Raw genomic sequence first — 13,226 nt, 5'->3', positions numbered from 1 at the left:
AAATATGGAGATGTGGACAATCTGTTTATAGCATAATAATGTTATAATAGCAGAAAACAGCCTTGTTTCCAAAGGAGCATAAGGGGTTACTAAAAAAAGAAAAGTATCCTATTATTGATGGCAATGTGGCCTGTAGCTCCTTATCTGTGACTGTGCATCAATTTATTCCTAAACGATATTATGATAGTATGTGAAAACATCTGCCTTTTCAGTCAAGAGATATATAGTAAAAGGTTCTCTTTCATATATAGGAGAGGCACCACAGACTCCCATCAACTTTAATGGATCATGCTCCAGGAACTATTATTATTTATTATTGTAGTGACTAGGAGCCTCACTCATGGACCAGGACACCATTGTGCTAAGTGTTGTACACAGAACAAAAAGACAGTACCTGATAAACTTATTTGAAAAAATCCTCAGTAAATACCTGTTCTGACAAACACAGTGCAGTTGAATCATTAGAATTCAGGGCTGGTCTATGCTAGAAAATTCGATTGATCCAGCTACATTGCTCAGCGGTGTGAAAAAACCACAATGTCGTTAACCCGACCTAAGTCCTCATGTAGACAGAGTTAGGTCAATGGAAGAATTCTTCCATCGACCTAGCTACTCCCTCTCGGGGAGGTGGTTTTACTACAGAGAGGGCAGAACCCCTCATATTGCTGTAATAAGTGTCTATATTGAAGCGCTAAAGCTGTGCCATTAGCATTTTAAGTGTAGATATAACCCTACTGCTGGGGAAATGAATGCCACTCTATGTGCATTTCTATATATATATATATGTACAGTATGTTAGATGCATTCTCGCTCCCTCCCTCATCCAAACAGACAGGATCTAAAGGGTTGAGGGCAACCAAGATGGTTTCTAATAAGTAGATCGATAATCATAGCTCCATAACTTTTATTCCTTCCTTATTTTCTGTCTTTGTGCAAAACAGTAAGAAGTGCTAATTAAAATTGAGATCTTCCAAAAAGCTGGATGCTTGCTTTTGCCTCTTATAACAATTTATTTCATTTCAATATAAGAAATATAGTTATTCACAAAATATTAGCCCTACTAATTTACTCCCCTAAAAGGAACAAAAGACAGAGACTCCATGAAGGCCACTAGGAACTTCACTATTGCTACTGATTGTATGTGGAAAGTGCCCAGATACTACAGTGATGGGCAGCACTATAAAACCCTAAGGTAGACAGATTTACAACAGTCACATGAGTCTTTATAATTAATTCTGTAGGAGTGAGATTGATAAAATCATGTTCCTAGTCAACGTATGTCACTAAAACTTAAAAATGTCACTGTAAAAGAAAAAAAAAGTTGTCTTGTATATTGTGGCAATACAGCTATCATTAAGGAATAAATTGCTCGAATATTTGGTTCCTGCACAAATCTCTATTGAACCCCTCTCCCCAGCTACAGTATAATATCCTAGTGCCCAGCCATTAATAGATTGAATTAACTCCTCTTGTGCTAATGTCCCATGCATGTCTCAGGCTTTTTCATTATTTTCAAAGCATGCAGGATGCAGAATGTATGTCTCCAGTGTTCCACAAGCATCCTTTTTCCTGGATGTATGTCATACACCCAAAGGCACCGGAGTGGCTAAATCAATATGCTCTGCATTCTTTCTCAGATAGCTGTAGGAAGTGTTATTCAGGACAGGGTAGCTGCTATTTCGATTTCCATGTCATATATAAGTCGTTTTGAAGTCCTGCAACAAAAGAACAGTAGCCCTGTGTGGGAAGGATAGTGCTGGCTTTCAGTGCAAAACCCTTGTCTCTGCCATGGTTTTTAAGGCTGGCAATGCCAATACTTGCATTTTAGTTTGATGAATCAAAAAAAGTCCCTGCATCTGAATTTTTAGGGATGAAATGCTGCAAAGATTTGTTTGTAATAGGAAAAAAAAATTCTCTCTCTCTCTCTCTTAAAAAAAAAAAATCCCAACACTGTCTTACAAAAACAATCAAGTGATTTAAAGTTACTGGAGAGCCTCAAATGTTAGATTGCTACAATCTGAAAGTTCATGGGGGAGTCTGGGTATCATTGCACAGAGCAATCTCAACTTAACTTGAAATGCTCTCAAAATTGTACTCTGCTGATTGTAAAGTGTGCTGCACAGAGTCATGTCCAATATCACATTCACTTCCAAGCTGAAGTGCACTTGAAAATCTGGAAGTCTGAGGGAGTGTAGTGCTGAGTTATTTAAATGAACTGCTTCTCTTAAAATTTCCAACAGCTCTTCAGGTTTGAAATGATTAGGGTCCTAAGCATGTACAGTTCCAGCTGATTTGAAATGACTCTAGTGTTTTTTTTTTATTTTTTAACATACAGTCTGTAATTCATTTTGAATGAAGTCAAGCGACAGTCTGTTATGAGAGTTCTAGATATTTGAAGCCAAGCTAAAACTTAACATCAGAGGCTAAGGGAAACATTTGACTCTGAAGCAAACAATTATTGTCCTCAAACCAGACCTTCAAAACCATGTTTATGAATCCTTCTTACTGAGGTGATAGCAATAATATAAAAAAGGTGGAAACTACCCTGGAAACTGCATAAGATGTCCTCCTGTGCTTTTAAACTTCCCATCACCGAAGTCTCATATTAATCACTTTGAGATATCCAAAACTGCGTTTTTCTTTCTAATGTTCATTAAGGATGACCATAAAGCTTTACAACCTGTTTAGAGAAGGGCTCTATTGGCGAAATTCACCTCTGTGCAAAGGGTTTAAGTGTTGCATAGGCCTCTGCACAGAGGTGAATTTCAACCTATATCCAAATTCCTACTACCCACTGGCAACTGAAGGTACCAAAAAGATAACTCTGGTCAGACACAGATGCTCAGTGTTAGAATTTTCAGAAGAACCATCTTCAGAGGGCAATACTTCAAGGACAGCTGTGTCATCATTTCTTATGCTTTTGGGGTTGAGCTTATAAGAACAACTGTACCTACACTTTCCAGTAGGGTCTGTGTATGACAGTATGCTCACTTTTCCACAAAGGGTTCCAAACATTAATGTACAAAGATTGCCCATTTTTCTAACTCAGTCAGCCCATCTCCATTTGTGATAGATTATTTGACAGCTGGCTTTTTGTTTTATACGAGCTGTATTTTGATACGTTGGTTTGAAGAACTTCTGTTTCGCGTTAATTTGAACTGTGGAGGGATGTGGTGATGAAAGACTGTACATCTGAAGCAGAACATCAAATGCATTCACTAAAATTATTTGACTTTTCACTCAGTGTGTGATAAACAAACATCTGGTATTTATTTTCTGGGATGCAAACTATTTTGTAGAAGTTTATTGCGCTTTGTGTGGCTGAGTGGCCGTTATCTGAGCTAGCCTACACAATCCACAATAGTGACATCATGACACGTCACTTCCAATACCAGGATTTTATTTTTGATTATAGTATCTCGATTGTTCTCTTCTTGAGTCTTTCCCTGCCTTCATTCAGATGAAAACTTATATCCCTTCTCAAAAATAATGCATTAGGGCCTGATCCCATGTATTCTGCTTAGGGTGTTACTTGTTACAATGAGATTACTTATGTTGGCAAGCATTACACTTGGTAGCAAATATATAAAGGATTGGGTCCTTAGCTTGCATGAAATGAGGAAAATCTCAAATATATCATTTTTCTGGGAGAGAAATGGTCCTATCAAGGGAAAATAGTTGTTCTTGCTTACTGCATAAGACTTCTTAAAGCAATTTCTGCCCTGTGAAAGCATATTGAAAGATGCTGACTGTTTCAGCATATGAACTATTGCCTCAGTATTTATTCTGCAATGCCTCTTAGCATCCAGTAAAAATACTTTTTATAGCTGCACTATTGTCTGACAAACTATAGGAGTCACATTCCTGAGATATAGATATGCAAAATGCTGCACACATATTTTTTTCAAAACCACTTAAGTAGGAGGACAAAGAAGCATATGTAGCACTGTGCAGTAAATCATGTAGCAAATCTCTGCAAACTGCTGGTTAAAGAGCAGCATGTAGCTTGCAAGCCATGAAATGAATATTACTGCTTCCTATAATCATAGATAATCATGTCATAATGAGGAAGGCCTTATTTTCAAAATGAAAATCTGCTTTGCTCAATATAATACAGTCCACTGGGGCGGTCATGGCAAGGGAATTGTTACCAGCTTTTAACACCCTTACTGTAGGCCTGGGCAACAGCCTGAGAAAATAAAGGACAAAGAGCTAGAGTTTGATTAACAACAGGAAGCTATTTGTTGTGAGCATCTCTTGTGGCTTGAAAAGATGTATAATTCATCACTTAACATTGCATACCAAAGTAAATATTGTTAGAGAATTGTGTCATTTCCTTAGATAGCACAGATGAACTATGGTGGTACTTCACTGCCCTACTATCTACTACTCTAATTATGCAAGGGTTGATCAGCATTGTCTTTCATTAGCATACCTTTTTTTTTAGCTGCTGTTGATTTGATTGATCACTTTGGCCCATGCTGTGTGTAGAACTATTATTCAATTCCTTTATTTATCGATATTTAAGTCACATGGGTTACAGCCTTTAATTGAAACTCTAAAGGAACTTTTAATTTACTTGGCAAATCAAATTAATTACAATAGTCTTCATCCCTGAAATTTGTGGTCATTACAAAAGTACAACTCCTTGACTCATTGACTTCCACTTTGGCTTTAAGTGAGTAAAATTTATCCTTTCTCTTTGTGCAAAACTCCCATTGATATTAATGATAGCCCCATAAGGAGAATAAGAAGAGAGTATGGCCCTTAAAGAGGGATCTATCATGCACCAGTGGACTGAATGGGAGCTTTCTCATTGACCTCAGCAGGAGCAGGGCCTAAGTACAGTAGTAGAAATGTATACTCAGTGTAAGTATGAAACAGATGATGGGGCAAACATTTGTGTCAAAGGAAAAAATATCACAGCAGGAAAACAAGAGCTGCCCTTGCTTTAATAGTTGAAATATTCTTTAGTCTTAGCTTCGAGCCTAAATCCCCATTGCTGCTTTGTAACAGTAAAACTTAAATGTAAAGGAGGCTATTGCATTCAGGCACTGCCATTGGTGTTGCAGTACTGAGTACAGAGCGATTTTTCTTAGAGGCAGATTAACCAGCTTCTATAGGAGAAAACTTTGGAAAAGGATGAAAAGGTTTGGCTGCAAGGTATAAAGGAGCTTCAGCAACTGTCAGCACAGTGCTTGCTGAAGAAAGAAAAATGCATAAAGTGTAAGAAAAATGAAGTCCCAAAAGAAAAAAGAAAAGACCTCTGTTTTTTGACTGAGAAAAGATAATGCTTGTGTGGGCTGTGTTGCATCTGGATTCATGGCACATTCTCCCACTCTTATGTTAATTTTTTTTTTGCATAAATCAGAAGCAACTAATTAAAAAAGAAATATTTAATTCTGACATGTTCTTTGAACTGGTGTTCCATCTGGTTCTATTTGAATAGTAAAATCTGCTGTAGTTGTAAAAATTGGCAAGCAGCACTCTGGTAAAGAGAAACAAAAGAGACTCAGTACAGCAGGTTAATACACTAGCATTTCAACTTGAGACATTTCCAGAATTCAGCATACCACATCGCTCCAGTATGGAAAGTATAAAGATCAAATGTGAAAGAAAAATGCTGTTAGTGAGGTGGGAGAAGTACTGCCACTGGTCTACATTAACTCGGTGTGATATTTATAGTGTGAGTCTAGTTTGGATTCAAAGTACAGGGAATGCAATGTTATGATGAAATGGGATAAATGTATTTGATGAAATGCATTCATTGCATACACAATGCTGAGAAACAAGTCTTCAAATACTCATTTCTATGTTCTACTAAAATATATATTTGAAAACATTTATGAAGTAACATAATTATATTCAGAAGAATCAGAAAAATACCTTCTTCCTAAGTTATCTCATACCTGATAACTCCTTAGAACCTGGACACTAAGATATAATAAACTCTGATAACAAAAAGAAGAAAATGTAATAGTATTTGGATTTCTATGGACTCCAGAATCTAAGTAATCAGCATCTTATGCAATTTGAAATCTCCCTGTAGCAATGAACAGAAAGGCTGATGTACTTCTAGTGCTTTAGAAAAAGATTGTTTTACGTCTTCAAGAAGCATATCTAATTGTGAAATATTACTTCTTTTAAATGAAAACCTTTGCTTCAACTCTGCATTAACTTGCAGATGGATACCTAAGACATGTACAATGACTGGGTCAGAAAAAGAAAAAAATGTGAATGGCTCTTTTCTCCAGCTAAGATACTTAGGAACCCTTGCTGAGCAATACATGATTCAAGAACTTAATACTTTTAATTAACGTTTTTGAATGCTTATTTGTAATTTACATTTAATTTTAAACCTGAGTTTAATCCTGTGATCTGGAATGAAGACAAGTACTTAGTACAGTCTGAATGTAACCTTCCCAAGTTTGTGTTAGAGACTATAGAAATGGGAAACTCTATAGCAATACTTACAGAACCGGTTTCTTCTAATAGAAGAACATAATTATAGGGCATTTTTCTAAGTTAATGAGTAACTAACATTCACAAATGAAATGCAAGCACCCCAAAGTCTCCCAGTCAAACTGCTTCCCATGTGAGAAGCTGGGCTTTGTGTGGGAAGCAGTGAATTTCACCTATACAGCACTGTTGTGACATTCTTTTGCCAGTTACAGTAATCACAGGTAATCACGTCCCAGAGGTATCATAGGGCGTAGGTACCAGGACCTTGTTGCCTAATACATTTTGGCATTCTGAATCCAAGTACATTACTGTACACATGTAAACACACACAAATAACCTTAGCTGCCCCCTATTTTCTGCTTTACCACCCACACTAATGCAGCAGGAGGACGTTGGTAAGCATGAGGAAGAGATATATTATAATGGATAAAACTTCTACTGACTTAGATTTTGATCTTCCAAATAGATCTGCCTGTGTAGCCACTGACATCCAGAAAAAGACCCAAAGATAGACCTGATATTCATGAGCATGGGAGTAGGTAAGTACTTTTGAGTTACATGGGCATATCCATAGTTTCTTGTTATCTGTGAGCAGCTCTCGCTTTCTCAACATTTGACACAATCTCTGCAAATCAGGCAATTGCTCACTTTTTTCTGCATTCATTTTTTCTCTTTTAAAGGGGGCTGTCAAGTTTGTCAGGCCAAAAAATTGACTCCCCATTTCTAGCACAGCACATGGTGCATGTTGTTTTTTGTTTACTGTTAGCCTAACAATAAGTCAAGTCTTTTAAAAATATATAGGCTTCATGCTTTCCTCCTGGGAGGAAAATCCAGTATCTATGGTGAGATGCTGTGGTCATTGGCATGCTATAAACAGAGAGAAGGAGAGAGAGGGATAAAGTACATACATAGAAGGGTCACCTTGCAGTGTCCTTAGTATGTTCCCTCTCAATTAATTTAGACTTTTTTAATATTCTCAATTTAATATTTCCACAGGGTATGAGATCTGGAAATGCAGCAGAAGCCAAGAAACATTGGCATAGATCCTGTCATATAGGTAACCAACCCCTAAGTCGGTGGTTCTCAACCTATTTACCATTGTGGGTCACATCCAATACTACCTGTATGGCCCTGAGGATGTCACATAGGCTGCAGCTCTGTGCTGATTGGGCCGCAAGTGGCCCATGGGCCATAGGTTGAGAACCACTGCCCTAAGTGGTGATCTCTGAGTCCCCTCCTCCCTTCTGACAGCATTTCTGAAGAACCTGCCAATGCTATTGGCTCTCTCCTGGTGCTAAAGGAGGGGAGTGTGGGGCTGGGGGAATTGCAGAAGGAAGGTAATGGTAATTCAAACTATATTAATTGCCATGAGGATTTCACTTGGAAATCTTTCAGTAGCTGAAGGGAACCTGATGTGTTGAGTGGCCATTCCCCAGCCCTGCTCTTCTCCCGCACAACCTGCTCAAACCATGCAGATTTCATGTTGATGGGTTTCCAAGGGCAGGGGATGATGCTATGGAGCTGTTGCTCCACTTCTCTGTGCTCTCCACCCTGCAGAAGTTGCTCCCCTCAAGCAATGTGAAAGGGACATCTAACTATCTTTAGCATCTTGGTTTCTGAAAGCAAATACCAGAGTAGATTTCCTGAGGTAAGGATGTCATTACATAGAGAACCACTGACAAGGAACATCAATTCTTCTGGCCAAACAACATTGATAATACCACTTTAAAATTATGTCCATACTACAAGGGTCGTGTAAGTCCAGAGCAGAACCTGACCTTAATCGGAGTTGTATTGGTAAATCAAGGGAAATGCCTAATTTAAAGCGTGTTTTACTTTAGCCACTTCATTCAGTATTAAAATAATCTGCAGCCTTAATATAGTTTGTTAAAATATGCAGCTGCCTCAATTCATACCATAATGGGACAAGCTCATCCCTGGAGTAGCTTCAGTTAAGCTACACCATGAATGAATTTGGACCAATGCATTCAACATAGGAGGCTGCAAAGGAGAGAAGGAACAGGCGACATAGGGACAGCTGGTTGTTAGAAGTTATGTGTAAACAGTCTCTGAAGAAAAGCCAGTTGTTCCTGAGAGCAGATGAGGTGAGTCTCAGTTTAATTATTTGTTTCAGAGTAACAGCCGTGTTAGTCTGTATCCGCAAAAAGAAGAACAGGAGTACTTGTGGCACCTTAGAGACTAACAAATTTATTAGAGCATAAGCTTTCGTGGACTACAGCCCACTTCTTCGGATGCATTAATTATTTGGTCAGCTATGTGCTGGAAGCTTTGTTTATCAGAGAGTTACAAAGTTTGCACTGATGCCCCTTTAAAGATCATTTGAAAAAAAATTAAACTTTCATAGGTGAGCCAAAAATGGAACTTTCCCCCTGTAGAAATATACCCTTCTCCACTCCCTATCTTCCAGGGGCAGAGGAGTAACAAAACATGGGAGAGAAGTTGAATTGCCTTGTGAAGAGCAGGTATTTACGACATGGAGAGAATCTCCTTTGTCCTTCCACTTTACCTATTAGGTAAATAAAAGTGTAATCTAGTGGCAAAAACTAAGAAAAAAAGGCAGGGAAACACAGGGACATATGAGGCAAATAACACAGCAACAGAAACCCTGGAGCATGGTTGGGGGAATAGGGATGGACCCACAAGACCCATAAAATCCTCAGCTTCATACCATTGTACAAGTGTGGAAAGAATAGGCAAAAAATGCCTGATAGTCTCAGTGAGATGCTCTGCAGTAAAATAAATATGTCCATCATCTTCAGAATGATGGACAGGCCCCACAGGCACAAAGCTCTCTGGCTCAGTAACAACTATCCTTATTATAACACACCTCAGCTGTGTGTTCTGACCCACAGCCCCATATTTCTAACTGTTACCCTCCATCATTCTCTTCCCCCTTCTGCCACTGCTGCAGTCTGACACCTGCCCTGTCTTGCAGATTAATTTTATTTCTATTGCACTTAAAGTCAAATCCTGCTCCTTCCTTCATATCTACGGCCTTGGCTGCAGTGGAACTGGTGGGATTCCACTGCGTGACGGTGGGAGGCAGAACCAGAGGAGCCCACACAGGGGCTCTGCTTGGCTCCAAAGGGGCTTTTTTCTTCCAGCTGTGGAGGAATGTGATGGGGTGTACTTCCCACACTGGTTCTGAGAGGACAGGTGGGCCCAATCAACCAATTAGGCTGCAAGCTGGGAAAATTAAGGTTTGGAGGAAAGCCCTAATTAGAAGGAGGCTCACCTGAGCAGAGGTGGGCTGAGCTAGTAAAAACTCAGGAATCTGGCAGCAGTAAAGGCTGCTGGGAAAGTCTATAGTCACTCTCTGGCAGAAGGGAGGAGTGTTTGGAGTCTGGGAGGGTGGCAAACTCAGAGTGGGGGAGTGCCAGGTGACGGTAAGGAAAGGGCTCATGGAAAGGCGGTAAGGTTGAGAATGGAACAGACCTGGGCTGCTGATTAGAGGGTCTCTAAGCTAGAACCCGGAGTAGAGGGCAGCCTGGGTTCCCCCCACTAGCCATTGAGGTAGTGAGTGGGAAGATTGCCTAGGAGTGAGGAAGTGGCAATGAGGTGGTGAATGGGAAGACTGCCTAAGATTGTGGAAGAAAGACTTTGATAGCCCTGAAGGGGGAAAATGCATATAGTGACCTGGCTGGAGGGTCAAGCCACAAAGAGGCGGCAGCAGCTTGAGTGAGAGTGGTGTGCAACTATGTGAAGGCACATTGCCCTCGGGAAGTTAATCCCTTGAATGGCCAGGAGGAGGTGCCATTCTAGCAGTGAGAAGGCACATGGAGATCTGGAGCTGGGCTGGGAAGCATGTGAATAGCTTGTAGGTCTTGATTATGTTGATCCACTGGCTCCTTCATAATGGGTGACGTGACCAGAGTAGCCTATTGCAATAAGGCTACAAGTGCAGCCTTGGCATGCTCCCATATGCTGGAGATAGGCTTGCCCCCTAAGGCCCATAGGATCCTGCTATATCAAGGCTGTCTGTCAAGGTCAACAGAGGGGTAGGAAGGTTTTTCTGTCATACCGCAGACTGTACCTATCATGGCTTGTTACAGCAAAGAATCTTGTGCAGTACCGTGAGTGTCCCCTCGCCACTCTGACTTCCCAGGGACAACGGCAAGGCCTGGGGGTTCTCTTGGCTTGAACTGGCTAATTTAAATGCTTGAAACATTCCAAATGTCATACGTTCTGTGGCTCTTTTACTATCTGGTTTCAGTATGTGCCTTTGTCAAATTGCATCATTTATTCCCATGTCACAGCTTCCTCCTGGTCAATTAACCCAGCTCCTGGCCTGTGCCATCTATACTCTGTAATAATATCCAGAAAGGAAGATTCCTGTAGCATTCTTTACCTTCATGCAAACATATCTTCAGAGCATAAGACACCCATAATGATTTTCCTCACACAACTGAAAAGCCAGCATTGCTTGTTATAATTTGCTGGAGTGGCATTATGAACTGTAAAATGACATGAAGTGAATATATAACTTGTATTCTTAGAAGGGGGAGGGGGAAGAATTGACAGTTACTGTGCTTTCATGTCAAGGCACTCCCTAACGATGAGTGAAGCTCAGCACTACAGCCTGTGAAGTTTACCTCTCAGGCAGCCTTTCAAAGATTGGGAGGACTTGAAAGCTGAGTTTTTCCAGGTTTCATCTTATCACATGCAGTAGTATGATGCACTTCACTGCAATGCAAACTCCAAAAGAACCAAAAACAAAAAAACACAGGCACCAAGGTTTATACTTTCCCAAGCATTCATGTGAAACATTTAGATAAGCTTGCTCAGGAAAGCCAACCTAAACAACTGCCTGATGTAAGAATAACCCTGTTAAAGAAATTAATGTGCTGTGCACCAGCCTATATAAATACTGACTGTATTTTTAAGTGAATACCTGATAAGGAAATAGGCCAGTTACACGGCTGAATGCCTAAGGCACCAAATGATGAAATGCAATTATTTTCAAACTTTTGCAGGAATAACTCTGCTGTGCACCAATTTATATCAGTTCCGCATGCTTTTATGTCACACTTACAAAGGGATAAATATTATAGGAATATAGATAACTGCAAATTTAAAGAAATAAAGACAAATGTGGAATGAAAGCTCCATTTCAGAAGTCCCTATCATTCTGCTGAACTACTCTGTACACAAGAATGTTTAAAATCATTCTATATATTTTCTCTGCACAAGAAAATTAGCAGTAAATACACACCGGATACCTTAACCAAAGGAGGCTAGTGAGGGCTCAGTATTATTTAAGGGGCCTGTTCTTGCCCCCCTACTTCAGACTTAGGTTTACATGTCCACAAGAGGCATGTAAACCCCAGAAGCCTTGGGAAACTCACTTTGTATCATATCTTCTGATCCTCCTGAGGACAGTTGGGCCTATTGACTACCCTGAGTAGGTGCTCAGATGCCACAGAGATGGGTTTGGTATAAGAATCTAGACAGACAGACCAGAGAGTAAAAGGGGGATAATAGGGGACCTGCTCCATGGCAGAAGCCTGCTGCTCAGTCTAAGTACTCGTATAGTTAATAGACATGCTGTACCCTTTTCTGCAAGCAACCTGCGTGTAGAGGGCTTGCTAAATGTTACAGGAGAGAAGAATTGCACCGCTAAGGAGCTACTGTACAAGTAGGTGGAGGGAAGAAGAAATTGCACCGATACTCCTGCCCAGCTGGGTGGATGGAATAAGAAACACACTCACAGATGTCTTTGCCTGACCAGGCAGAAAGAAGGAAAAATGCACACCTCAGACATCATTGCTGAGCTGTATGGAAGGAATAATAGTTCCACAGAGATTGGAAGGAATATTTTGATAGTAACTTGCATATTCTGCAGTAAATATATACAAAAAATGTCCACAGAGGGCTTGAAAAGCTATATTGGCATGAGAATTATTGATAGTGTAGGTCACCAATGAGACTAGTAATGGGCAACAAATCTCAAAATCACACACACACATTGGTCTCCAGTGACTTCTGTTTAACATACCCTCTCTGGTATTGTGCTCTTTTTGTAGCACTGCAGTCTTTTACGTTCCCCCTTGAAGGGAAGTGGCTAAGATCTATTACAGAGGCTCAGAGATGTAAAGGCCTGTCATGTTTAGGAGTGCCTGGTTTTTGCTCAAGGGCTTCAAAAACAAGATAGGGACGTCATTTAAATATAAGAATTTCATGTGTTACATTACACACAGTGTAACTGTAGGTCCTAAATGTGAACATTAAATGTACTCTGTAAAAATCCAATTACTGATGCTAGGGCAGAAACCAGCCATCCCTTTTAAAGGAAAGTTTTGAAAGTGCAGTCATAAAATCCTTGCATGTTATGGATTTCATTAACATTGTACTCCCCTAGGATTCCCAATTGTACAATAACAGGAGTTCTTTAAATTTTAAATACCACAGACAGGAACAGATTTCACTAAAGCCAGATGTGGAACCCTCACCCTGGCCTTCTTACTGGTTCTAAGAGCTGGAACTGTTTGGTAATTGATACCTATTAACGTGTTTGTTGTTTAGATTACAGAAATGGAAACACTATACTATTTTTCCCCTGAAAAGATATGTTAATAAGGGACACTGGCATACATTCCAACAGCAGTATCTTGCTCTTGATTAAATTAAAGGGTTGTTTTTATTTATTTTTAATCACAAAATGGAAACCTACTGTGTGAAACATAAGTGAAATAAACAAGTAGGTTTAGCTTAAGGTCAGGAGATAGTAACATTCCATTGAACAA

The 13,226-nt window shown here is 39.8% G+C and overlaps 1 protein-coding gene across 3 annotated transcripts in view; it reads right to left on the bottom strand.

The window, feature by feature from the left end:
• NRP1 (neuropilin 1) overlaps window positions 1–13,226 on the bottom strand; it is a 136,089-nt gene that overhangs the window by 43,305 nt on the left and 79,558 nt on the right. The gene's annotated exons all lie outside the window — the stretch shown is intronic.

The sequence above is a fragment of the Trachemys scripta genome, chromosome 2, assembly GCF_013100865.1.
Source record: "Trachemys scripta elegans isolate TJP31775 chromosome 2, CAS_Tse_1.0, whole genome shotgun sequence".
NCBI classification, from domain to species: Eukaryota; Metazoa; Chordata; order Testudines; family Emydidae; genus Trachemys; species Trachemys scripta.
The sequence above is the reverse complement of the archived record's forward strand: the minus strand, read 5'-3'. Positions and strand labels throughout refer to the sequence as shown.